This window comes from Meleagris gallopavo, chromosome 6 (genome assembly GCF_000146605.3).
Source record: "Meleagris gallopavo isolate NT-WF06-2002-E0010 breed Aviagen turkey brand Nicholas breeding stock chromosome 6, Turkey_5.1, whole genome shotgun sequence".
NCBI classification, from domain to species: Eukaryota; Metazoa; Chordata; class Aves; order Galliformes; family Phasianidae; genus Meleagris; species Meleagris gallopavo.
The window spans coordinates 16,989,205-17,001,195 of NC_015016.2; positions in this window are offsets into that span (position 1 = coordinate 16,989,205).

Sequence of the window (11,991 nt, forward strand, 5' to 3'; positions counted from 1 at the left end):
AATTTGGTATGCTACAAGACTTTCTCACATTTTTCAGTTCAGAATTTAAAGTGGTATTTTAATTATACCAACAGAATAAGGATAAAGTTTTAACTTTAATTTTATAAATAAATAAATAAAGTTTAAATAAATAAATAAATAAATAAAATTTCCCTGTACAAATCAGAGAATCAAATTGTAGGTGTTGGAAAGGACCTCCAGAGATCACTGAGTACAACTCCACAGTGTTACTCTAAATTTTTAAAACATAATATTGTTATTTAACTACATTTATTTTCTACCTTATGTACTTTCATACCACTGTTTCCTTAGTGCTACTGACTACAAATAGTTGGAGGGAAATCAGATAAAGTTTAAAATCCCTTTATGAATTATTTTGTCACATCAATGACAGGAATAACCAGATAAGTAGCAGCAATTTTTTTGTCAAATGCAATCCAGAAAGAAGCTTTTTTTTGATAAACACTATGAACAGATAAACGATTGAACAGTTATCCTTAAAGATCCTCTCTTTCCACAATATGCAAGTTTAATGGCAGTCCTCATTCTTCAAGGACCTGTGTGTTGAGTAGCTACTCTTTAGTTAAAGAAACCTATTTTCACCTTCTTCCACGATCCTGACTTAGCATGTCAGATGCCAGGTTATCAAGTGTTAGTCTTCTCCCTACACCGCTAAGATGTTGAAGGAAGTGATACCTGAACTCTAATAGCAGAATAACTAAGCCTTATCTTTTAAACTTCAAACAATACAGACAATTGTTTTTCCTATTACAAGGAAGAGGATCGAAGGACTGTGTTGCAAGAAAGTACTTCAGGCTGAATTATAATGAGGCGCTTAAGGACACATCTCCTCTGATGCCATCAGTGCTAAGGAATTTGTTTGTGGCACCTTTCTGATGAATTTACCTCTGTTACACTGGAACAGGGTGGAACCATCCTGGTGAAACTGGGAGCGAGCTACAGCGATGTCACACCAGGGGACTACGTGCAGGGCCTCAGGAATGCTCTCAGGCCCTTTCAATGCTTTAGAGATTTCTCAGAGCAAGCCACTGGAACTGAGAAGTAGATTTTTTTTTTTCTTTCTTTTCCTGGAGTAGAAAAGTCTTTTGGGAAAGGCATACTAGCTAGCACTTTATAGCTGTGGGAGCTCAACAGGGAGCGGTGCCATATCAGCAAGACTACTTTATAGAGAAGAAAAAGTCTAGATGTCCTTAAAATGTTTAACATGTAGAGATTTAAGAGAGCTGCTAAATGAAGATGGTAAATGGAGCCATGTCCAGATTATTACAGGGATTTTGATTTTGTTCATTAAAGCAGCAAAGTTTTTATTTGAATTCAATTTTCAATAAAAACATGCCTTAGAGATTGGAATGGAAATCTGATCTTTCTGTTCTGAAACAGATTCTTGAAGCCTCCTTCCCGCCCCCACCCACCTTTTTTGTTTTTTGGTGAGATTATCTGGAAATTTTTGTGAAATAATTGATGTGAAAACAATACAAAACAAAACAAAGTAAAATTTGAAAGATTTTGCAAACAAGAGGCATTCCTGGGTTGATTGTAACAGTAACATATTGCAAATACTTTGCAGATATATAAGTCTTTAAGAAAGGTACATGGCAATGGAGTCTTACATCTTCTCCACAGTCTGCAATTTCATGCAACAGCTTAGATAACAAAAGTAGTTTAATCAAGTTTCGGGACAACACTTCCTATTGGTTTCCTAACCCACAAACGATTCCCTGTGAATTATGCCAGTACAGTCAGTGGTCGATCTGGGCTGCAGCTTGGGTTGATCAGCATTCCCTGGTGTGTAACAAGGCTTCATAGCCTTTCACAAATCAGAGAGAATGCTGTGACATGGGTTGGGAGGAGCAGGGGCAGCTTCACACTGACCCTGACTGATGTTGTGTGTGAAACATGTAAAACTGCACAAAAAAAAAACCCTGAAATGCATCTGGGACAAAATTCTATGGTGAAGATGAAAGTGACCATGATATTGTAGATTTGGGTTCATTGAGGATTTGGTTCATTGATTTCTTGTCTGATTCCCCGTATTTATTTCCATTGGGAATAGGATGCACTAAGTATTGGGGTGGCTGGTACATATGTTCTAAGCAATTAGCTGCTTCACAGAGCAAGTTTAAAAAAAAATGTCATTACCTACTTTGTCTCTTAGCTTTCTGTGCTGCACTCTACAGTGCAGAGTGAAGAGTCTGTTCTTCAGTTTTGTACTCTCTGGACAATTTGATTATTGGAGATGTTTATTTCAAAAGGCTTTTCAGGTGCAAAGGAATCATTTTTAAGTTATCATGACTCAGTGAGGGAAAAAATAGTTCTGCCCTACTTGAAAACAAGCAAAACAGTGATGATGCTTAGAGAAATGTTTCTCTTGGCTTTGGAAAAATACTTGGGTAGTTTGAGTGTCACCTGTATTATAGCTGTTGTTGTATACATGAGTCTAGCACACTTTCATACATCAAAGCAGCACTGGAAATGCTGAAGTATAACTAATAAAGAAAGAAAAAAATGACCTTTTTTTCCAGTGTAATTTCTACTTTAGCAGATTACTTTCCTACCTGTCATCCAAAGAGGGCTCCATACAGAACATTGTATGGGTGTGGGTAACTGTAAATATTTTTGAAGGGAATCTCCTGGAAACATCTTGTTTTTTTTTTTTCATCTATTAACTATTTTCAAGGAAGTCTATGTTGCACATGTGTGCACCACAGCTCCTGTTGCTAGGTACATAAGGAAAAAGACTGCAGTCCTTTCTGGTGCCCTACTGTACATGCAGAAAAATGATGCGAACATCAAATCATGTAGTGGTTGTTACTGAAAGGTCATCCTTTCTTCTTCCTTTTGATTCTGCTTATCCCCTGCTCCCAGCCATAAGGATTTGTCTTCTCACCCTGCTTTGCTCTGGCAGTGGTACTCATCAGACTGGTTGGCACATTAATTCACTATTCAGGTATATTTAAGAGCTTTTTTTTTTTTTTGTCTACTGAATTAGTGAGTTGAAGTTGTTTGTTGTTTGGCTAAGTATATTTGTTCTAGAACAGCTGCAGGGAGACCATATGAACATGCAGCTGGAAGTAAGGGGAAGAACATATGGAGAGAATTTGATTTTTTTAATTATTGTTATTTTCTGAATATTTAATGTTAAAATTTGTGGACAGTTAGAAGACAATGTATATCTTGATCATTCTCTGCAACCTCAAGACATTAGGTTTGTTCAGCCCAGTACTGTGTAATGGCCGTATAAGAATCTGAAACAAAATTCACTAAGAAATGCTATTTTTTTTTCTGAGTTTCTAGACTAGTTTCAACTCTAGACAGGAAAAAAAGAAAAGGAAAAAAAAAAAGGAGATTAAAGAGGGATCACCTATTTATCTCTTCCTTCATGGTTTTAATTTCTTTACTGTCTACACTTCAGCCTTTGCCTTATAATTAGCATCTTAGTTACTAGTGATGAAAGCATTAGCAAATATATTTCATGTAAATTGAATTTATTCCAGTAATAGTCATAGTGAATAATCATATTCCAGCACTAATCATAGTGATTAAATTGTGATTAAATTAGCTTTTAGTAGATTTTTTTTTTCAAAAATGAAACCATGCTAGTCAAATATAGGAAGTGGGTTGTGAGAATTCTTGTCAATATATATCGGCATGCAAATATTTGTGCAAGCCAATATATGCACAAGTGCTTGAACTAGAGTTGTTCCAGTCACATTGCTGAAAGCTTTTTGAACTGGACAATCATCCCATCAGGAAACAGAACTATTTTTTTCTTGCAGTCATTCAGTAGCTGGTTGAAAATATAATGTTCGTGATGAATACTTTGTGATAATTTACTAGCTGAAAGATGTTTGTAATTATTAAAAGGCTTAAAGAAAAAGGTAGGAACAGCAGAAGACTTTTAATAAGTCTGAAGTCCACAAAGATCCTTGGCTTGGATAAATCAGTGTTGCTTCGTGTGTTCAAAGGAAGCCAAGTCAGTCTATGTCAACTGATGTCTCGATTTCACTGGCAATTAATATTTGACCAACTGTAGCTCTAATTATCATACATCATTAAAATTTTCCAAAATATAATGCACTTAATTGGCTTTTCAGCTATTTAGTAAATAGAAAATTAATGTGAACAATTCAAATAATGTTTGCAGAATTCACATACATGAGGAAAAAGAAAACACTTTACACAGAGTTTGGATTTTAAGCCCTGCTCAGCAACATTTGGTAGTCTGCTTTTCGCTCAACTGTCCAGACTCATTTGACATTCCAGTCAAACCATTTGAAAGTAATCTGTGGGCATTCTCAGTGAATTAACTAAGACTTTTCTTGCCTTACCCCAAAAAGATTGGCTCACAGGCTTTCTGGCTGTCCCTTGCTCCTACTGCAAAGGTAAAATCAGGTTAAAGCTTTGTCTAGATCAGGGTTATTAAAGCATCGAGACTGACATGGAGCTTTGTCAGCTGATGTGCTCGATGTGAAGAAGGTATTAAGTAGTGGAGGGTGAAGAGGGAGTTTTCTTGATCAGTTTCTTTTCATCTACAGAGGAACAATAAATACAGTCTAGTCCTATCTTAATCTCCAGTAGTTTCTGTCTTGCCATCAGCTGCTTCATAACATGGCATGATCATTTCAGTAGGAGACTTTGAGACTTGGTCTCTGATGGATTTTACCAATAACAGTGAAAAATATTTTTCTTTCTCCCTGGGAAGATTAACAGAGAGAAATGAAGCCAGCATTGCAGTAATGTAAAAGCTTGTGAAAAGAGATCTGTGCACACATCCTGTTCTATCTATTCCCCTGAGTGAGCTATATACTCCGGAGAACATCTGATGCCACTTTACATCGTGTTCCTCTTCCCCTGTAGTTACTTTCTCAGATTACAAATATCAATTTAAGGCCTAACAGAAGAGACTTCAAGCAACATTTAATAACTCTGGAGGTCCCAAATTAACCACAAAATAAAATGAAACATGTCCTGAGATATCATCTCACCAAGAAATGACATACCAGAAAACCCTCTGGTATAAAACTGCCATTTTTTCTTTAGCCTTTTGGTTCTTCTTTCCTTCACTGACAGCATTCTTACAGGTACTGTGGCTGTGAGGATACAAATCATAACTCATGTAATTAAGGTATTATTGGTTTTGAGCTTTAGTGTTAACATATTTTTACCCCACATAATTATCTCCTTCTCTGTGGAGAAGAAAGAGGAAAAAACTTCAAATATTGGGTTAATTCCTGCACTGACTTTTTAAATTATTATTATTTTCTGAATATTTAATGTTAAAATTTGTGGACAGTTAGAAGACAATGTATATCTTGCCTAGGCCTTTGTTTGTTATACACGTATAATATATTGCTAGCAGTGAATCTTTTTTTTAATGTAATATCTTTATATCAAATACAAGTACCAGCGTTATAGATATAGACGGAAAAAAAAAAAATATTATGAACTTAGGTTTGAAGGAAGAAAGTTTCCAGGGAGACTTGAAGCAAGCTTAATTCTGTTAATGGGCATACTTGAAGGTACTTGGCCCTTTGAGGCAGTTAAATTGAGCGGTGCTAAGACAGAAAAGCATAGTAAATTGGCTTTTCCTCCTGCTCTGATTCCTCTGGTTCCTCATTAGCAGTGTAACCTTATTTGCAATCCTGGCTGGTTTCTCAAGCCACAGTCGTCTGCTTGCTGTGCATATACCCCTGGCTATCAGCATTCCGATGGTGCTGGAGGCATACTAATCTCTCCCCACCAATGATAACTCTGTTTTTAGGATTGCTCTCTAGTTGAAATAGTAGCCCTTGGGTTTCTGATGGAGAATCTTTGGAAATAGTTCATTGGATTCAGTTAATTAGAGTGGCTTAAAGAAAAAAAACACAAACTGTTCAGCAATAAAAATGAAAGATTCACAGCTGTGAGGGCTAGGACTGATAACGATATGATTGCTGTGTTTGCTCTGCATTTTCAGTTGTACAAATAGCTTTGAACTGGAAAGATGGAGTTCAGGAGCAGCTGGTTGTGTGAGTCCAGGCCTTCTGAGGTTAAGGGAATGCGTTAAGCCCTCTGGTAAGGTAGCCATGTGCATGAAGATAACTCACATTTAGAAAAACCCAACCAGCCTTGGCTTCCTCCCCCAGAGCATATCCATAGATAAGAATCTTGCTCTTCTCAAAAATGAGAGTTAACAGCCAGCCTGAGGAATGTGTAATATTATGAATTGTTTTTCAGAAAACAGAAGCTGCTTTTTGTGCTTGGACTATCTGAATACTGGAGTTCTTAGGCCTTACTCCTCTTCTCAAGAAAATTGCATTTTAAGGTTATGCTCTTGATTAGTAGAATCATAAGTTATGTCTTATGCCTTGTGCCTGCTCGATAAAGTAGAAGGGTTTGTCTGTTCCAGAAATCTGTTCCAGCAATTCAGTAAAAATGGTTTAAACGGTCCAAGAAATGTGTCTGTCTTCACTAAGGTTGGCATATTTAAACTTTGCACTCAGATGATGAATGTTATGGAAATAAAAATTTCCTAAAATTCTCTTTCTTTCTCCATTATGTTGCTCTACTACTCTCCTTTAACTAACTTTGCCTAATCTTGTATGAGAAACTACCTTGTGTGTGTATAACCACAGAAAAGACTTATCTGAATGAGTCCTACTGACTGATACCTGTGCGGTATAAATGAATAGCCATTCATACAGAAAGTTCTTTGCTGCTTTATTAGAGGACCACTGTCAAACACGTGATAAGGTATGATTCCTATTTGAGGAAACACTTGCTACCATGTTTGGGCTGGTTTCTTGAGAAACAAGTGTAAGCCTTCCTTTGTCCTTCCCTCCTTTGCCCACATCCCTTGAGTTTTAGAGAAGGAATTTAGAAAAATGAAGAAATTGAAAAAATTGTGGGTTAAAAGATGTTTTGAGCAGCTTTGATCTGGGTAGCCCAAACTCCTGATGTAGCTGTTCTGGCAGCATTACAGGGAATTGTATCCTGCTGTGTAACAGAGTGTGATTTGGACCAGAACAGCTGGTCCATTCGGTACATGCTGGTGCAAACTGCTCAGTGACTGTGGGAGACAGAGTAAATGTGTCTGTCCAAATCTTGCATGATTAGAGAGGTCAGTTCACCCCCATTTAATCCTCTTATGAGATGAAACCAATCATCTTAATAGTGGCTTGTTTTCATGACACTTCTTTGCTATAGCTTGATTTGAGTCATAGGAGCCTTGTTCTTGCCTAAAGTTGAGTGCTTTGAACTTTTATTGATGCAGAGTTTTTTAAGGTATCTGTAGGCATTTAGTAGGAGAAACTCACTGACTATTTGAGGGGTTCTAAGATTAGGGCCTCCTGATAAAAATCTTTTAAACTGCTAGAAAAAAACAACCTAAAGGTGATTAGAATGTATTTGGAGCTGTGCAAAATATCTAGGGAGGCAGTGAGCATAGAAGTGTGCATCTTTGTAAGAGAAAGTAGTAACTCAAGAGTAACTGAAAACGATTTCTGTTTTAGAGGTGTTTTTAACAGGAAAACAAACAAACTGAGGTGACTGAGTTTCCTGATGTGTCTCGTGCATGTCTGCCTGAATGCTAGTGCTTGCTGGTGGAAGAAAAGGGGTGAGCAAAGGCATGAACAGCTAAATGAACAAAGATAGCAGCACTGTTTTTTAATTTTTATTTTTTTTTGCCCCACAAAAAGACCAAAATACACTCATTTAAAATAGTTATGAGACTGAAAATATAACTTTAGGACTGTGCTAAGGAGAAATGACCGCAGGCTGCTGCTGAAAGAGGTAGCCCTGCTAGCTGCTTCTTTGCTCTATGACATTGCTCAGCTGCTTTCATTGCCCCAGTGCTCAGATGCCCCAGCACAGACCTGTTTGGGCCTTTCACTCAGCAAACACATAACAAATGAATAGCTTTTAGCTTTGGTTTCCCAAACCAGTGCATTATAGGTGTAGGGTGAATCAGGTAGTATGAGAATGCAGCAGGGGCACGTGGTTTAATTTTAGACAGGTGGAGACTGAGGGATTTAGCTGTTGAGTAAAATGCAAACGAAGGGGATGGCTCTGTGGTTTGAGTTGAAGCAAGAATTGGAATTTGGGTATCCTACTTGCTGTTCAAGAATGTAACTATCAAATTATTAGCTAATTTGAAGTATGAGTTGGTGTGCATATTACAACTAACGAAAAGATCTGTTTATAACTGTGCTATACTTTTGACTAAGTTTAAATCTCTGTTATGTAAAATTTCATACTCAAAGGCTATGGTGTTTTATTATTTATGTCTCTCCTTGACACATAATTCTTTTTAAGGACTTGCATTTATGTGAGCTGCATGTGACCTAGAAGATGCTCATGCATACTATTTCAATACACATTCTAGTCTCTGGTTGATTTATATTCTTAAGAGTTTCCTAGCTGTCCCTTTGGCTACTACAGTTAAAATAGAAAAGATGTTAGATCTGAGGATCAAATTTTATAGCTTATGGTGGATCTGGGCAATTTTACCATTTTTTTTATTACTACTAAACATGAAAACAGGAGGGAGTTCTTCACACTAGTGATGTTCCAGAATTCTTTTCAGAGACCTTTTGCGTTGACTTGTTTTTTATTGCAGTTTTTTTGCAGGACATTTGGTCTGAGCATGTCATGTAAGGTTTTCTCCTTAGAGATTATTAGCACCTTTTTACACTGCATTTATATTAACTGAACAAGCAGATGGACAGTTTTGTCCTTTTTAATTGTCTTTAGCATAAGTTTGGTTGCTGGCCAAGTGTTCATCACCTGTGGATCAGACTTGGCAGCCCCTTTGTTACTCAGCCAGATATTTTGTTCACAGGATTATTTCCCTTTGAAAAACCATGCAGCTGAAAAGAAAATGAAGCACACTACTGGATCTCAAATAACAAAGATCTGCTGAACATGTAATTTCTCTTGTTTTAGTCTTTTAAGAACTGTTATACAGTGCTTGTTCTGGCACAGCTGCCAAAGACTAGGACACAAACAATTAGCTGGAAATAATCTTTTTTTTTTTTTCTTTCTTTCCTTCCCTGCATGCAGGAAGGTCAGCACAGAACATCCAGTTCTCTAAGGATGGAACTTTACTTTGCTTATTGTTCTTCATTTTCGTAAGTGATAGTAATTGGTATGTTACAAGGTAGTAACAGTCATATGAAACAAAAGCACTGATGTAATACCAAAAAAAAAAAAAAAATCAGCTTGCATTGTAAAAGGACTGTAAAAGGACACTGGTTTGGGATTGGGTACAACTCTACTGTTTCTTACAGCACTCCAATTTCAACGGACTGAAGCTTCCTAACTCTTATTTGCAATCACTGAAGATGAGTGTAATGTCTCCTATTTTCCAGTACCACTGTACCACTGCTTACTGTAAAGCAGTTGCCAGTGTATCTGGAAGAAGTTGTTAGGAAACAGGGACAACTTAACAGTGGTCACTCATCTAAAGCAGTGCTTCATCAGCTGATATGACTGCTTTGTGTCATTAGAACACTTAATGCTAGAATGATTCTCAGAAGTCCTGTCATGCTTCTGTTAGTATCATTGAATGGCTTGGGTTGGAAGGGGCCTCAAAGATCACAAGGTTCAACCCCTCTGCTGCAGGCAGATTTGCCAACTGCTAGACCAGATTGTTCAGGGCCCCATTCAACCTGGACTTGAACACCTCCAGGGATAGGGCATCCACAACTTCTCTGGGGAAACCTGTCTCAACACCTCACCATCTTCTCAATGAAAAACTTCCCTGACACCTAATCCAAATCTTCACTCCTTTTGCTGAAAACTATTTCCCCTTGTCCCATCACTATCTACTCATGTAGCAGAAAGATCACTCAGTCACTTGGTTTGGGTCATAGAGTGTAATTTGAATGAAATGAAGAAGGAGATCTAGACTTAACAGTGAAAAAACAATAAAGTATTGATATCTGTTTGAATAGTGGGGTAAACATGATATGTTTTCCATGATAGTCAGGCAGACATGCACAGTGAACTGATGTGAGAAGCTCTCAGATCGCTAATGAGAATAATTTTTTGGGGTGTCAATTTTATTTAATTGAATTGTTCTTATGTAGGAACAGTTTAAACAAGTAAAGGATATCCTATTTTATTCTTTAGTATTCTTAGTTTATCAATTAGAAAACAGTTCCTCTGGATTTGACTCATACCTACGATAGCGGTAGTATTAATGTCAAAGTAATCTTGATTCTTTTGGGAAGTATTTGTGGACATAAGCCACATTTCTGGAAAGAAAAATATCCTATATAGGTGTTCTAGCCAACACTTCCTGGACTTCCTGCAGGCAGTGTTGAACAAACCTTTCAATCAGAAACAGGTTTTATAAGGCAACTTTTATACCAGCCAATATGATGCATCTCATTAACTTTGGTTGTTGTATCCTATTCCTTTTTCAAGCGGGTCTCACCTGGAAATATTGATTAGGTTGGATGTTGACATCAGGTTGGATGTTAAGAAATACTTCTTATCTGAGAGAGTGATCAGGCACTGGAATGGGCTGCCCAGGGAGGTATGGATATTGAATACTGAAAGGGACCACGCCCTTTCAATGCATCATTAGTCCTTTACTTTGTCCCCACTAATTCGGGGCTCACATTGCCTTATTTATTGCACTCTTGTGATCTATCGTGTACCTCACTGGAGCCTGCCTTTCCATGGCCTGGCAGAAGCACTGCCACTGCCTACTCAGCTTTGGGATGGTCACTCTTTGCTTTACCTTGTTCTGACAACAGGTTAAATCTTTTTATCATTTCTAAACCACGCTTCCCAACATTGTGTTCACAGAATCACATCAGAGTTGTAAAAGACCTCTTGAAGTGCAATTTTTCTCTTAAAGAAGAACTGTTACTACTTCTAGGTCCAGTCAGTTGTGACTGTGCCTGAATTTCGGAAACTGCTGAAGATGGAGATTTAGTAGTTCCCCTGGATAACCTGCCAGTGCTGAATGATCCCCTTAGTAAACAGCAGCTTTCCTAGCGTTCAGTCTGCAACTTGTGGTTCTTGTCTCTTTTTAGGTTGCTTACTGCAATCCCCACATTTTTACTTTTTTGTTGTATGTAACTGCCCTTCAAGCAGTTGTAAAAACTCACTGTGGAGCCATTGGCAGTGGCTCATTATATGGAGCATGCAGAGGGGGTAGCTAACCTAACTCATTAGATTTCTGTATTTCAGCTGGGATTTGCTTGTGCTGGGATTTGCTGTGAGAATCAGTTGTTATTTTTTGCTTTCTCCCCTTAGATTGCTAGTCTATGTAGTACAAGCAATACTTAATCTCCACTTTCTCCAGATGGCTTGCAGCCAAGTAGTGACCTTGTACCATTCAAGATCTGTCTTTACTATAGAAAACAAAGATTTCTGGCTTTAAGAGCTTTAGCCATGAATATTTAAGGACAAAAATCTTGGACAAAGGTGTTTTTTCAACAGAACCTGGAAGAAGTTTTACAAAAACTTCAATGGCAAAGTGATTCTACAATGGTGCTAGTCTCAAGATTTTTAAACCTTTTCTTTCACTGACTCATGCATTTTCTCTAAGCAAAAAGGGTTCACTTTTTGAAAGGGTACACCTTACTTTGCGGTAGTTCCTTTGCTAGTGGAGTTAGTGAGTCAGGTCATCTGGGAAACAAATGGAGAGTTTTCAATGCTGTCTGGAATCCTTCTATTGCAGAAGCTGACCGATACATGGTAAATGTCATAATAGCCCATTGCAAATTAAATAGATTAGTCGATCTTTTCTCCATTTGTCTGGGAAGATGGAATTAACCACAATGGAATAGACAGCATGAAATGGGTTAGTTATTTACAGTACATTTAGCTTTCTATTTTATTATTATTATTAGTTTAAAATAAAAGACAGAATAAGCTTCCTGGAGAAAGAACCCAGGATTTTAGGTAACTGTTTTTAACAACATAAAATAGTTTTGAAGCAAGGCTATTAGATATATAAGTATTTCTGGAACAAGC